General features: G+C 41.9%; 1 pseudogene; it reads left to right on the top strand.

The window, feature by feature from the left end:
• Window positions 1–1,987: 1,987 nt before the first annotated feature.
• On the top strand, window positions 1,988–3,892 carry LOC147035818 (uncharacterized; annotated as a pseudogene).
• Window positions 3,893–5,159: the final 1,267 nt, after the last annotated feature.

Raw genomic sequence — 5,159 nt, 5'->3', positions numbered from 1 at the left:
GCTGACATGATGTTGGCAAGTGTTTCCATAAGCAACAGTAAAGTAAGAATAAAGAAACAAAAAAGACACAAACATATTATAACAAGTTAAACAACCTGAATACATTCTGCACATGACTGTTTATTCATTCAATGCATAATCAAACTAAAATATTTTACTAAATTTATACTTTTTCACATCCCCTGGTAGAATATCAATTCCACACATTGAGTGCTGTTTCAGGAGAATGACAACCATCCCAATTTGTAAAGTTCAAACTCGGTGCCATTGCAACCGTTTTCTCAGTTGCATGTACCCTGGATACCAAATGCAATCCCTACAGATCAATCGTAATTTTCAAAACAAACCGTTGCTTCAAACATTCACCTGTTCTGTGAATCTTTTGATTTCATGCAAAGGGATAAATATGCTAAAAATATCAAAATTTATTCTCAATTATATATTTGTCTTGTGATAGTTGTATGGAATAGATTGACCTTAACAATGATTAATTAGCATTTACAATAAACGACAACTTGCTGGATGATTATCCCATTATCCCTTTGATTTCTTTTTTGTCATTATGCTACTGTCTATGAAAAGAGACAACATATTAAATTTAACAAAATGACAAAAAATGACATACAAACAAATTCCAAATGTTTATGCCGATACCATCTTCTTAAACTGCTCCGAATCCGACTAAATAAGCAAGTAATAAATTGACAAATTCACGCATTCTACAATATTCCTGGTGTTGGCTTTATGGTTTGGGTGGTGGGTTAGATATCCTAGCGTCCTGAGTTGAAATCCCGCTCAGCTGTTGAATTAATACCAGTTGGGGTTAACTCAGCTTGTCATCCTTCCGAGGTTGGTAAAATTACTGCCAGAATGCTGGTATCCTGTGTTGGAGGGGAGAACCGTCCAGGATTGTGCCCAATAGCCAAGGAGATCGCTTCAGCATACCAGCACCATGCACAGAGTATGGTCCCAATGGATGGATGGATTCTACAATCAATATTGGAACAAAAAGCAGAGGTGATCTTGTTTTGTGAGTTTAGATCATAATTCATGTGTTGATTTATGACTGTGAAACCTGCAGGGATTGCACATGAACAAAACATGAAGATGAAAGGGAAAGAGAAAAGAAGTATTCGAGGATAGACAGAACTGTTTGTGTTTGGAGAGAAGTTACTCCAGGGATATCTGTCTTTCATTCAAAGAAGTCAAATATATAGCCAAATATATAAAGCCAAATATCAACGTTTTGGACTCCACATCCTCCAGGTGAATGAGAGAGACATTTTCGGGGCTGGGTATTTTTCAACAAATAAAGTGTATTCTGATGGGTGGGAACTGCAGCCCTCGATTGGTCGATATTTCCTTTGTTTACTGTAACTTTTCATTTATGCTGAAGCTGATGAAGGAGAAGAAGTTTGGCTTCGTGTGAGCCGATGTCTCAGGGTATCAAAAGACACAGAACTTGCGAGGACTCCCCTTGCGAGGACTCCCACGACCTGAGTTGTAGGGGGTAGTCCCCCGACGAGTTGCCCCGAGCACAACCACCACACATAAAATTAATCCACACATTAATACATAATAGTCATATTTTGATAATTTTAATAAATTAATGATGCCTCCTAAAAAGCGAGGAAGCAGCACTGGGAGAAAAACGCCACACGCGAAGACTGTGAGAGTGTCACGAGATGTCGAGACCGAAGAGAAAACGACATCAAGGCGTCAAAGAGACCGGTCGCGTTCAGCAGCTGTTCGGTTTGCAAAGACTCCTGAAGCTACTGACGCTCGGTGCCGAAGCGTTCGCCAAACAACCACAGCAGCGAGAGCAGCACAGCTGCCTGAGGTCTCGGACGATCGACGCCGAAGCAAACGGTTGCATTCAGCTGCCAATAGAACCGGCCCTTTCAAATCATCGAAAATGGAAAGAGAAGCCTTTCACTATAGACCGCAAAATCAGTATCAATTGATCCCTATACTTCAAATAGGTAAGATGGATGAGATCTGCCGTCATTGTGGGGCAAGAAAATTCAAGAAAGAACCTCCTGGTGTGTGTTGCAGTGGAGAGAAAGTGAAAATCACTGATATATACGAACCACCAGAACCGTTGAAGTCTCTGTTGGATGGAACATCTGCCCACTCGCAACATTTCCGAGGCAATATGAGGAGGGAAAACTCATGCTTCCAAATGACATCATTTGGAGCTGAAGAAGTTAGGTTACCGGGCTACTTCCCTACATTTAAGTTTTGTGGGCAAATATATCATCGAGCCGGGGTCATTTTGCCACAACCCGGAGAAGAACTGAAGTTTCTTCAGATCTATTTCATGGGCAATCACAATCAGGAAGCTCAATGTAGGTGTGGCGTTGTTGAAGATATCCGTCTCGAGTTGGTTTTGGACTTGCAAAAGATGTTGCATGAAACTAACAACATCGGAAGAAGTTTCAAAACAGCCTTAGAACAGGCTCCCAGTGAAGACATGAGGGTTGTAATTCATGTTGATAGAACTCCTGCTGGAGAGCATGAGAGAATATACAACGACCCACAAGTAAATGAAGTGGCCATCGTCATCATTGGGAAAGAATTCAATCGGCGTGACATCGTCATACACTGCAGAAATGACCAACTGCAGAGAATCAGTGAGACACACCGCTCCTATGATGCCCTGCAGTACCCGCTGATTAACTGGGAAGGACAGGATGGCTATTGCTTCCAAATATGGCAGTTTAATCCCACGACCGGACTCATGAATGTTGGAAACAAAGTATCTGCAAATGATTACTATGCATACAGAATCATGGACAGGCAAAATTGTTTCAATATTATTTTGCGTTGTGGCCAACTGTTTCACCAGTATATAGTTGATATGTATGCAAAGATTGACTCTGAACGACTACGATTCATCAGAACTCATCAGCAGTAGTTTTGCGTGCCTGATTATATACATCTCCGTGATTCTCCAACCAATGACGGCCATGCAAATGTTGGTCAATTAGTTATATTACCATCATCATTCACTGGTGGACCACGGTATATGGCAGAACGCACTCAAGATGCAATGACATATGTTCGAACTTTTGGAAGACCTGACCTTTTCATAACTTTAACCTCTAATCCTCAGTGGCCAGAAATTGTCAAAGAACTATTACCAGGACAAGTCACACATGACCGACATGATCTAATATCGAGAGTCTTTCAGAGGAAAGTCATTCTGGTGATAGATCTTTTGACGAATTTTAACGTGTGTGGGGCTGTTGCTGCCTACATGTATACCATAGAATGGCAAAAACGTGGTCTTCCACACGTACATAGCCTTTTTTGGCTCAGAGAAAAACTTAGACCCACCCAGATTGACTCAGTCATTCACGCTGAATTGCCCAAACCAGAAGAGGATCCGTTTTTGTCCGCTATTGTGAAACGTCATATGATCCATGGTCCATGTGGGGTAATAAATAGCAAGGCACCCTGTATGAGAAATGGAAAATGTGGAAAGAGGTTCCCTGAAGAACTCTTCCACGAAACGCAGTCGGATAAAAATGGATATCCATTGTATCGAAGGCGGGCACCTGATGATGGTGGATTTGAAACAACGGTTAAAGTTCACGGTATTCCTGAACCCGTCGTTGTTGATAATAAATGGATAGTTCCATATATCCCATTACTCTCCACTATTTCCAATGCCCATATCAACGTTGAGTACTGCAATAGTGTAAAGGCTATCAAATACATATGGAAATACATTCACAAGGGCAGTGATCAAGCCAAAGTAACCACTGAGAGAAAAGACATCAACGAGGTTCAAAAATATGAAAATGGTCGATATATATGCAGCAATGAAGCCATATGGAGGATATTTAACTTCCCCATTACTGGCAGGTTCCGCCATTTATTCACCTGACAATTCACCTTGAGAATGGACAGATATTTTATTTTACAGATCAAAATGTCCAACAACGAGCGGAAGAACCTCCAATTTCTAACTTACTGGCATTTTTCAAACTATGCGAAATTGATTACTTTGCTCGAACTCCACTGTATGCTCAAGTGCCAACGTATTTCCCTTGGAACTCGAGTCAGAAACGTTGGAACAGGAGGAAGCAAGGTTCAGAAGTTCCAGGATATCCTGGAATACAAATCTGATGCATTGGGTCGAGTGTACACAGTACATCCCAATAATTTTGAGTGTTTCTCCGTCCGCCTCCTCCTGCATGTGAAACGAGGTCCAGTGAGTTGCATAGACCTGAGAACAGTGGACGGGCAAATTTGCAGCACATTCCGTGAGGCTTGCAATCTCCTCGGACTCCTAGAAAACGATGCCCATTGGAACGCCATGCTTGAAGAGGCAACTGTTTCTCAATCCCCATCGACCATGAGATATCTATTTGCTATTATGATAACTGCATGTGAGACGTCAGATCCCAAGAGCCTATCGGACATTCACAAAGAGGCCCTGTCTGAGGATGTAAAAAACAGAGTCCAAAGAGAACGTCCCCAAGAGGACATCCAGTACACACCAGATTTGTTCAATGAGGCTCTGATATACATTGAATATTTGGTATTGTACATGAGCAGGAAAGATTCAACGAAGTGGGGACTTCCCTCTTCTAATAGTTCTGAAAGCGCAAACATCAGTCGAGAATGGTTCCGTGAAACAAACTACAACACAGATACTCTCGCAAAGTTTGTTTCTGACAATGAGCCGCTTCTGGTGCAGGATCAGAGTAATGCATATTAACTGATTTCTGAAGCGGTTCAAGAGGGAAGTGGTGTGATATTTTTCTTGGATGCCCCGGGTGGTACTGGCAAAACATTTGTCCTCAACCTTTTGCTTGCTAAGATGAGGAGCCAGAAAAAGATCGCATTAGCCGTTGCTTCATCCGGTATAGCCGCAACACTACTTTCAGGTGTTCGCACAGCACATTCTGCTTTCAAATTGCCTCTCGACTTACCTACAATGGAATATCCGGTTTGTGGCATTGGCAAACAAACTGAAACAGCAAAAGTGCTGAAGAATTGCGACCTCATAGTTTGGGATGAAGGTACGATGTCGACTGAGGATGCATTCGAAGCATTAGATAGAACTATGCGAGATTTAAGAGGAGTAGACCTGCCTATAGGTGGAGTTACGCTGGTTATTTCTGGCGATTTCAGACAAACTTTACCTG

This window comes from Eptatretus burgeri, chromosome 1, assembly GCF_056783735.1.
Source record: "Eptatretus burgeri isolate ZD-2024b chromosome 1, Ebu_testis_v1, whole genome shotgun sequence".
Taxonomy (NCBI): domain Eukaryota; kingdom Metazoa; phylum Chordata; class Myxini; order Myxiniformes; family Myxinidae; genus Eptatretus; species Eptatretus burgeri.
Note: the sequence above shows the minus strand (reverse complement) of the source record. Positions and strands in the feature narration are given on the sequence as shown.